Source organism: Halyomorpha halys, unplaced genomic scaffold, assembly GCF_000696795.3.
Source record: "Halyomorpha halys isolate HHAL.00 unplaced genomic scaffold, Hhal_1.1 Scaffold60.1, whole genome shotgun sequence".
Classification (NCBI taxonomy): domain Eukaryota; kingdom Metazoa; phylum Arthropoda; class Insecta; order Hemiptera; family Pentatomidae; genus Halyomorpha; species Halyomorpha halys.
Genome location: NW_027112396.1, coordinates 912,945 through 924,881, shown reverse-complemented (window position 1 = coordinate 924,881; position 11,937 = coordinate 912,945). Strand labels below are relative to the sequence as shown.

At 27.3% G+C, this 11,937-nt stretch overlaps 1 protein-coding gene across 1 annotated transcript in view; it reads right to left on the bottom strand.

Moving 5' to 3' along the window:
- Positions 1-7,291, bottom strand: part of LOC106692545 (Ca(2+)/calmodulin-responsive adenylate cyclase) — a 378,170-nt gene extending 370,879 nt beyond the window's left edge. Inside the window, exon 1 of the mRNA XM_067050281.1 lies at positions 7,106-7,291. The gene's annotated coding sequence lies outside the window, so the exon portion shown is untranslated. The remainder of the gene's footprint in view (positions 1-7,105) is intronic.
- Positions 7,292-11,937: the final 4,646 nt, after the last annotated feature.

The window sequence follows — 11,937 nt, the reverse complement described above, 5'->3', positions numbered from 1 at the left end:
TGGAATTCTATTAGTGGGTAGATTCTCCACATGTTTTTATCATGTTACTATGTCACCTACAGCAAATTTACTTGTTGTATATATGTGTATACAGTTGTAAATATCAATAAATAAATTATTAAAAAAAATAAATAAATAAATAAAAATTTAATTTATACTTTAATTCTTCATTGGATTGGATTATTATACTATACTATACACACATATTTATATATATACCGTTGTTTACCAAGGCAATGAGCTAAAGAATGTAGAGAGAAACCCAGAAAAAATATTTAAGATATGCCGTACGGTTGACATTGCGAAACCGCAAGCGTCAAATAATACGCAAATATAACGACTGTTTCAAAAATAACGTCTTTCGTGACGGCATTCATTCAAGGAAACTTGGGGGCTATTGGCAGCGAGGTAGTATTACAGTGCCAGCTTGGATTCAGTCTTAGAGATAGGTTTAATTGTTAAATATTATTTTAATCACTGCTATCTTAATAATGAAAGTACGAGGTATCAACTGTCAACAACAACAACAAACAAGGCTATCAACTGTCAACATCAACAAACAAGGCTATCAACTGTCACCTATTTTATTTAATCTAGCACAAGAATATGTTATTAAAAATGCAATGAAAACTGAAAAGGGTTTAACTTTAAGTGGTAAAATTTAACATATTCTATTGTAGGAAGATAGTCGGGGTGGCGGTCAACAAAGGTATCAAAATAGTAAAAGAAAATTATTTATTGTTAACCAACGTTTCTCCCAACTTTACAGGGCTTCGTCACGGCTAAATGAAAAACAACTATATCACTGAAATTGTCCCAGTTTCTACTGCTAACCATGTATTGTGTTTATCCGTATTTATTTCAAGACCTAGTTCCTTACTGGAGTTTATTAACGCAGTTGTTTTTAGTTCTGTAGTTTCCTTGTCCTCACAAAATCATCAGTATACACAAGCACCGGTATTTTACTCGTTAAAGTTAAACTCGTTTGCTTTCCTAACATTTTTAATAACGTATTCATTAAATAAAACAGAATATAAAGAACCGCCTTGTTTTAAACCCAACCGAACCATGAACTTCTAAGAATAATGATTATTGAATCATACCTTATTAAACGTTTTGGTCATGCACATCCGAACTAACTTCTTTGGTATTCCTACTTCAATCAAAATAATATACAGCTTCTGGTGGTCAATAGAATCGAAAGCCTTTTTGAAATCTACATAAAGCTGATGAAGTATCGTGCTTTATTCCAACTTTTTCTGTAATATTTGACGTAATGAAAAATATGATTATCATATCACCAAAAACCACATAAATAATCACCAATATTTTATAGAGCGTGTTCGTGATTCAACTAGTTAAGATTAGCGTAAAGATTTTATAGTATACAGCAAGCAGTGAGATTCCTCGATAGTTATAGTATAGGGTGTAGGGTGTTTTTTAAGCCCGATAGAACTTGAAATTGTAAAAAATAACACAAAAAATTAAATTGTAATCAAAATTTTTTTTTATTAGAAAGATCAATACGTGACATTAACATTTGAAAATGATTTCGGGCATATGGGCACCGCGGCTGTTCTTGACGAAGCGCATTCTGGACGTCCAATTTTGGGCCACTTTTTCGAGCACTGCTGGCCGTATGTCACGAATAACACGAACAATGCTGGCCTCCAAGGCGTCAATTGTTGCTAGTTTATCAGCATAAACCAGTGACTTCACGTAGCCCCACAGGAAATAATCGAGAGGTGTCAAATCGCACGACCATATGCGGCAATTTTGCTTATTAACAAACCCGTTAAGCCAAAAATGCGCCTCATCGCTGAACACAATTTTACAGAATGCGCTTCGTCAAGAACAGCCGCGGTGCCCATATGCCCAAAATCATTTTCAAATGTTAATGTCACGTATTGATCTTTCGAATAAAAAAAAAATTTTGATTACAATTTAATTTTTTGTGTTATTTTTTACAATTTCAAGTTCTATCGGGCTTAAAAAAAGACCCTATACAAGAGCCTAAGAGGAGAAAAAAGGCAGTATCTCACCCCAATTTTTGATTACTTTAATGAAAACTATGTATAATTAATAGTCAAAATTGATGGATCTGCTAAGTATAGGTAGGGAGAATAAAAAATGGCGGCTGTTTCAAAGCGATAAAAAAAAACTAATTTTTCATTCGGAGCTCTATATCTTAAAAAGTAGGAATAACACAAGAAAACCTAAGAGAACGTCATTTAAAGAAGAGTAAATTTGCTAAAATATGAGCCCTAATAAAGTTTTTTACATTAAATAGTTTTCGAGATATGGCTTTTTAAAAAGCAACATTTCATAAAAATGTTGTATGGGACGTACTGAAAGATCAGTAGTTAGTGAATTTATATCTCAAAAACCATTTAACGTACAGATGTCTATTAGCACTCGAATTAAAGCTAGTTTAATGAGCTCTAATGTAGTTTATGATGTTTATCTTCGTAGGAGTAATAATTTACATGAAATTTGCTAAAATAAATAGATTTATAGTTGTTCGAAAAAATTTTCATTTGCCGAACTCATTTTCATATGGGAATATCATAAAAACTACTACCTCTACGAAGATAAGTGTCATAAAGTACTTTATAGTAAGTTAAATTTCCTTTATTTTGAGTGTTGCCAGACATATGTGCGTCTTATGGATCTAAAGATATATTTTTTCAAATATCCAACATTGTATAGGAACAACTAGGAATTAACATTTTGTGAGTTTATTTTGTCAAATATTATAAAAACTACTACTCCTAACAAGATAAACATAATAAACTATTTTGTAGTAAATTTAAATAGCTCTAATTGGATCGCTGGTAGACATCTGTACGTCCAATGGTTTCTGAAATGAAGTTTTTCATAAATCAAACTTATTGTCCGAACAACTATAAATCCATTTATTTTAGCAAATATCATGAAAACTACTATTCCTAAGAAGGTAAAGGTCAAACTTCTTTATAGCTCATTAAACTATCTTTAATTTGAGTGCTAATTGACATTTGTACGTTACATAGTTCCTGAGATATAGAATTCTCAAAATAAATTAACTAACTACTAATCTTTCAGTAGATTTTTAAGAAATTTTGCTTTTTAAAAAGCCATATCTCGAGAACTATTGGACGTGAATTGCTCTTTTAGGGCTAATATTTCAGCAAAATTACTCTTCTTTAAATAATTTTTTCTTCGATTTTCTGGTGTTGGTAGTTTTTAAGATATAGCTTTTAAGAGCTCCGAATGAAAAATTAGTGTTTTTTAAAGGTTTTGAAACAGCCGCCATTTTTTATTCCCTCTACCTATACTTGGCAGACTCATTAATTTTGACTAGTAATTATACATAGTTTTCATTAGAGTAATCAAAAATTGGGGTGAGATAACTGCCTTTTTTTTCTTCCCGGTTCTTGTACTATTATTACAATCCGTCCTCTTCCCCTTTTTGCGAACAGGAATAATTAGACTCTCCCTCAGGCATTTCCTCAATATCCCGCATCGTTTTAACCAAAAGGTATATTCACCACATGCCTTGATTAGTTCACTCGGAATATTGTCAGTTCCCGCTGCTTTATAAGGTTTTAACTAACGTAAAAAATAGTCATTATTGAAATCTTGATGTAATACATTATAACTTTTTTCAATATATTACAGTTCAATGAATGATAATAAGATGGTTCGTAAATTTAATAAAAAGTTACTTTTATTTTTATAAGTAATGGGGAAAATTCGTACCGGAGGCTACCAGTTATTTTTTTATGTTTATTTTTTTCGGGGGGGGGGGGAGGGACAAAGGGTGGTCTAATAAGGAAGGATACAGAATTTAGGATACTTGTAAAGCATGCCGAGATTACGGCATAAATTATTTTAGAATTCTTTAATGTTAAAATATATTCTCCCTTTGAGGCGCCAACTTCTAATTTACATATTCATAAGGAATATGAGAAGGATGATACGTATAAATTATATGATTTGCGATTAATTATGTCTTATCCTGTGCCAGACGAAATTGACAATATATATATTAGTAATTATTAACACAATGATAAAATTTGAATTAATTAAAACTTATGAAGGAAATGGTAGAGGGAGCGTTCAGAAAGGAACAAAAAATAGTTTACGCACAAACAAAAAAACGTTTCGCCCCATTTTGCAAGGCTTCATCAGAGATAAAAAAGATAAACATGAACTAAAAATATGTTAATAAAGTAAGATAATAAGATGACAATAATTTATTAAATATAATATATATAGTCTTAAATTATCAACATATTTCTAGTTATTTTGTATCTTGTTGTATGTTGCTTCTATTTTTAGTATATTAGCCCTGCAAAGTGGGGCGAAACGTCGGTAAATAAATAGTTAAAAATATTTTTTTGTTCCATTTTGCCCTCACCATCGAACATCTACTTCATATTTAATTATGGTAAATCATTTTCATATACAATTTCAAATTATTTTGATCTTGATCAGGACTGCATTGATATGAGTCTAGACGACTAGACTACGAGAGCATATGACAAGTTTTCAGTATTCATATGGTTAATAATAATAAAAATAGAGGAAGTTTAACATATTTATTTAAATTAATAAAAATTTAATCATACGAACCCGAAGGTTCAATAACGATACCAACAATCGCCGTATACACACACCTGTCCAAACCAAAGTCAACTAAATCAGTCTTGACGCAATCCTCCCACCAACGCTTCGGTCTTCCCCTAAGCACCCGTCGGTTCAGTGTTTATTAGCATTCTAATCAACCGTTCGTTACTAAGCCCTACATCTTATTCTATATCCTGAATTATATTTATACATAGAGTAGCCTTCTAAATTATCCAGCCCGAATATTTTAACCTAAAGAACTAAACTAATAGTTTTATATATTTTATAAAGAAAACAAAAAATTATATATTTTATTTTCGTATTTTCTCTATATATTTATTTTAATTTTTTGTCATTTAGCCCTGAGGAAGCTCTGCAAAATGAGGCGAAACGTTAGTTAACAATAAATAGTTTTATTTTACTATTTTGTATTCCCTTCTATATCACTTAAATTGTCATAATTTCAGCTGCTAACCGTATATGTCTTCTTGTCTCTTTTTATTACAAAATCTTTTATCAACATAGTTGTATTTAGTGTTAAGGTTTCCTCGCCTCTACCCATAATTACCAATGCACCTTTTTGCCACCCATAGACAAACCCTTTCGGTACCGATCACCTATCAAATAAAATAGTCAAGAACGAAATTATCCATCAATTTATACGAATTTTTTAAGCATACAATTAATTTTACTTAACAATATTTAAATCTGATTCATTAGATTGAATTATCTCAATATTTTATAATAATATACTTTTTAAAACTTCTATATAAACCAAAACTAAGATCGATAAAACCCCTTAGGCAGAAAGATATCTTGAAAGCGGCGTCTTCCTTGTAATATAACGTTAAAAGAAATAGGAAAGAGGGGGAGATCTGACTCTTGTTAATTTAAAAAAATAAAATAAAACAAAGAGGTAGAATACTAAAGATAAAATATAATAATAACAAAGGTATAAAAAAAAAAATAAGAAAAGAGATAAGGTAAAATTTTCGTTTCAAAAGGAATATTCAAAGGTTTTTCAACCGAAGGATATTCGAGGTCAAAGGAGAGGAAGGTTCATTCTATAGTTAATTATAAAACAATTTACATGAAATTTTCCGCAACGGTGAATTTATTTTTTTAATTTTAAATATGTAAAATTATTTATTTTCAAATTACTTCATAAATATTTCTTAGGAATATTTCAAGTGTATTTTTTATATCACTGTTTTATTTGAGTAATAAATCATAGAGGTAGGTTTATCCAAAGTTTCATGTGAGTATTTTTTCCTTAACTGAAAATAAAATATAAAATGTAGACCTTTAATGAAGATAACTATACTAAGAAAATTAAAACAACAAAAAATTGAACATGGAATTATAATCGACATCGATTAAATTAATTATATATTACGTTAATAAGAATATTAATAAATTACATAATTATGGATAAAATATTTTAAAAATAAATATGTGAAAAAAAAAAAGGTGGAAAACAACTTATATAACAAAATGAATTCTATGTTTTCTTTATTTTCTTGTAATAGATTCATCTATAAATAGCAGAACGTAATTTGAAAAGATTTGCAAATCTGTTGATTTCTTTGATATTAAAAACCGGTTATGCAAGAAAAATGTTTACTAACACCACCAAGGTAACAACACACTGTCGTCATAATCTTGTGAGAATTTTTTGTACCCATTATTTTAAATCTTGGGTTAATAAACCCTGGATAAAAAAAAAATTATAATAATACATAAATATACATTTTTTTACATATAATGAAAAATAATTGAAATTTCACATTTATATCTTATAGTAACATTATTTAAACAGATATAACAACATCAAAAGGTGATAATTTTGATAAGTATGTTTAGAAGGTAATTCAAATATAATAATACCTTTACATTGATATAATCAAACATATAATTGAAAATAAACTTTAGATTTAAAAAAATAATAATAATATTATGAATATTGGACATCTGTCAAATCTGTGAACATGACAACTCACTCAACATACACACAGGTTTGAGTACAGGTGCATACGTACATTTTAAGCGGTAAATGTGATGGAATAATCGAAGTATAAGGGCAAACATATAAGGAATGTGACATAATCAAAGAAAATAATAATGAATAAACAGTGTGTATAAACACGGAGATCAATAGTGACTATGTGAACTTATATGTACAAGGAGAGGTTGATTTAACTTATATGGTTGTGATGAATTAATGTATAATTTTAAGTGTTGTTGTTTTTTTTGTTTTTTGTATCTCAGAATGAATTTGTAAGCAACTATAATAAATTCCTAACGATCCCGGCAATATTTTAAATAGATAGTTCGTGTATCGGAAAATAGCCGATAAGTCCAATTTCGTTATCGGTTTATGTAATAGGTGAAGGTGCATCGAAAAAAAAAAAAAAAAGTCAAAGAGTTGGCAAAGATGAGACGGTCGCCCACGCGAACCCAAAGAGATTGGTAGTAAATAACTTCTAACGATTACCTCTTAGTTGTAGCGAGGACTTCAAAAGCCGGAACAGATGAATCGATACAGAAGACAACTTGAGAGATTTATATCACTAACAGTTTGCACAAAAATATAAATCTATTCTCGACAAATGTTTAATCTGAATGGCACAAACACTAACACAGACACTGACAATACCGTACACACCGAGTGGGCTGGAAGACTGAGGGGACGCCATTGGTCGCCGACTGCAGCGCCACCTGCACCTCTATCCCCCAACACTCCCTACAAATATAATCTTTATCTAAATTATTACAATAATTTTAAAAAACCTTTTAATCTTTAATCCTATTTATTTTTGTACTTTTTGTCTTCAATTATATAAAGTTTCAAGCACTTAAAAAAAGAAATATACTCTATTATTATATTGTAAAATATATTTATTCAAGTATTTTAGGGTAACAACTTTAACCAAAAAAGTTCTTTACAACAATAAAAATTATGATTAGATTTAAATTATGAAATTCTAATGATATTACGAAATATGTTTGTTGAAAAACTCTTTAAATTATTGCATTTTTGATAGATATAAAATTTTAAGGATTAAAAAATAAAACATAATTTTCTCTAATATTGGAAAATATATTTATTGAAGTATTTTAAAGAATTACCTTGAAATAAAAAAAACCAAAATACTAAAGATTTAAAAATGACTCATTTAAAAAGACACATAATTTTCTCTAATATTGGAAAACATACTTATTCAAGTATTTTAAAATAATCCCTTAAACCAAAAACTAGAAAAAAATACTTCATAGTAATAACGGATAATTTTTTACTTTTAAAAAACATTAAGCCAGATTATTCTAATCATATTACAAAACCTTTTAATCAGAAATCTCTATTTATTTTCATATCATTCATTAAAAAGACACATAATTTTCTCTAATATTGGAAAATATATTTATTGAAGTATTTTAAAGTAATACCATTAAATAAAAACTACAAAAAAGTTCTTTACAATACTAAACAATGATTTATTTTTAAAATACATTAAGTCAGGTTATTATAACCATATTACAAAACCTTTTAATCGGAAACTCTATTTATTTTTGTATTTTTTTCTTCATTTATGTAAATTTTCAAGAATTTATAAAATAAATCACAATTTAGCTAATATTGGAAAATATACTTATCCAAGTATTTAAAATTAATACCTTAAACCAAAAACTAGAGAAAGGTTCTTTACAATATTAACAGATAATTATTTACTTTTTAAATACATTAAATGATGCCATTCTAATTATATCACAAAACTGTTTAACCCAAAATTCTATTTATTTTGTTATTTTTTCTTCTTCAATGATATAAAGTTTCAATTATTTAAAAAGAAACATAATTTTGTCTATTATTGGAAAACTTATTTATTCTAGTATTTTAAAGTAATACCTTAAACCAACCACTAGAAAAAGATCCTTTATAATAATAACGGATAATGATTTACTTTTAAAATAGATTAAGTGATGTAGTTCTAATTATATTCGAAAACATTTTAATCCAAAAACTCAATTTATTTTTATTTGATTGATATAAAGTTTAAAGCATTTAAAAAATAAAACATAATTTTCTCTAATATTGGAAAATATATTTATTCAAGTATTTTAAAGTAACAACTTTAACCAAGAACTACAAAAAAAGTTCTTTAGAATACTAAAAATTACTGATTTACTTTTAAAGTAAATTAAATGTAATGTAATTCTAACGATATTACAAAATATATTTGGAAAAAAAATCTATTTATTTTTTTAATTGATATAAAATCTTAAGAATTTAAAAATTAAACATATTTTTCTCTTATATTGGAAAATATATTAATTTAACTAATTTGAAGGAAGAATTTTAAGCAAAAACTATAAAAAAGTTCTTCATAGTATTAACGGATAATTTAATTACTTTTAAAAAACATTAAGTCAGATTATTCTAATCATATTATAAAAGCTTTTAATCAGAAACTTCTATTTATTTTTCTTGATTGATATTAAGTTTCAATAATTCAAAAAAGAAAAAGAATTTGGCTAATATTGGAAAATATATTAATTTAACTAATTTGAAGTACTACAAAAAAGTTCTTAATAGTACTAATGGATAATTATTTAATTTTAAAAACATTAAGTCAGATTATTCTGATGATATTACAAAACCATTTATCTTATTTTACCATATATTAATCAGAGACTCTATCTATATTTATTCAATTATTTTAAAGTAGTAACTGATATTCCCATATAAATATAAATTTGGCAAATGAAAATTTGTCCGAACAACTGTAAATCAATTTATTTTAGCAAACATAAAACTACTACTCCTACAAAGTTAAAGGTCAAACTTCTTTATAGTCCATTAAACTAATTTTAATTTGAGTGCTGTATGTCAAATGGTTTTTAAAATATAGATTTTTCAAAGTAAATTGACTAACTACTGATCTTTTACTATGTTCTGTACAACATTATCAAATGTTGCTTTTTAAAAAGTTATATATCAAGAAATATTGAACGTAAATACCTCTATTAGGGCTTATATTCTTGCAAATTTACTCAACTTTAAATGATGTTAACTTAGATTTTCTATTGTCATTGGTAGTTTTAAAGATACAGAGCTCCGAATGTAAAATTAATTATTTTTAACGTTTTGAAACAGCCGCCATTTTTTATTTCCCCAACGTATACTTGGCACTCATCAATTTTGACTAATAATTATAAAGTTTTCATTAAAGTAATCAAAAATTGGGATGAAATAGCTGCCTTTTTTCTCCTCTTGGGCTCTTGTACTATAATATGTAATAATTTACTTTTAAAATCCATTAAATGAGTTTATTTTAATTTAATTACAAAATCTGTTTTTTTAGAAAATTCTTTTTTTGTATTTTTTTTTTTATCGATGAAGAGTTTCAAACATTTAAAAAGGAAATTTTTGCTAATATTGAAAAATATATTTAGTCAAGTATGTTAAAGTGAGAATGTAAATAAAAACAAAAAAAAATTGCTTCTAGCACTAAGTGATAGTGATTTACTTTTAAAATACGTTAAGTGATGTAGTTTTAATTGTATCACAAAACCGTTTAATCCAACATTCAATTTGGAAGATCGTCATTTAACCATGTATAATATCTAAAAGTAAGATGCAGTAAAAAAAAAAAAAAAACTAAAATAGTAATTAAACTATTTAATGTGAGCCAAAATTTCGCCCCACTTTGCAGGGTTTCAACAGACAAGAACAACTAAAATAAAGTAAAAACTAAAATTAGTTGTTTGTGATGTAACCTATTTTCTCAATAATTGAAAATTATCATTTATTCAAAATTAATAATTTATATAACTTATTAAATAAATCAAAAATTGTATCCTTGTATAGTCTCAACACTTCTTATTACATCAACAGTCCAACGTTTCGGCCATTTCGGCAATCCTCAAGGACAATCTTCAATACAAATTCTCACCTCATATCAAAATTTAAAATTTGTTTTGTAGGCTATTGTGCCCAGGTCATTAATTATAAGTTAAAACCCTATTTTTTAAAAATTCATAAATATTTAAAACTTCTAATTTTCAGATTATCCACTATCACTACCATTTAAACAAGGATAGATTTATTATTTTTCAATCATTTTTATTTCAATTAAGGATTTGATTTCTTTTATAAATAATTACCTGTCTCAAGAAATTGAAAAAATATATTTAAATTTATATAACTTTTAAAAGTTATATGAAATCCCACTTTAACTTAAACAATTTATATAAGTGTTTAAGTTAAATAAATAAATATAAATTAGGTATATAAATTTATGAAATTAGGAATAGCTTAACCAAATTAAACAAATTTTGAGATAAAGTTTCTAAAACAAAATACAGGGAAAGTTATCAAATTGTGCCTCTAATTTCTATGTAATTTTATTACTATAAAGTTCTGACCAACAAAGAATGTGTTTTCCTGAACAAATTTATTGTACTAAAACCTTGCTCTTAAATATTTTCTTATTCAGTATTACAGTATTCTATGATATTTCTTTTACAAATGAGTAGAATGAATTAGCTCCTATTGTTGCAAATGTTGCATGAATGGATAGTGATTCACCCATTAAGAAATTATTGTTTTGGTATGTGGAAGGAAAAAGATAGAGGGGACGTCTACGACAGAGATGAGCAGATGACGAAGTTGTAGTGACACTACTATCTACTTGTGTATACTGTAACTACAGCCACCAGTACCATTACGAATGAAATTATGTAAAACTTATTTCGTTTGTGCTGTGTGTTGGCCAAAATTTCAGGTCTTTATCAGTATAAAAAACCTAGACAACTATAATAGAATAAAAAACAATTAAAAAAAGTATAAGAATATAACAAATCATAATATAAGAAGGTAACATTGGTGTTCAAGGAACCCTAATTTATTTCAACTCAGAATTCATAGCACTGGTAGCTAATGTGCTGCTCTCTGATGGCCAAATACAGAATGAAAAAGGGTACAACTGTCATTACTGGAATTCAGAGATAGATTTTTTATTTAGGCCCAGATTAACAAAAAAGGCATTTATATCTTTTGAGTAAATTGTTACCACCACCATGCAGAAGTAGACACATATAAGGGAGCGAATGCCAGGAAATACTTGTGTTAATAGGTATAAAAGGTAAAATCTGTTAATAAATTTGTATTTATAGTTACATAAATTAACACTTTATACAACTATTAAAAGTTACATAAATTATTAATTTTGTAATTATGAGAGATAGTTGACCGTGGATGATAAATGAGGAGAAGATGGTTGGGGGTGCGGTCAATGAAAAACACAAATAAGTATGATTAACTTA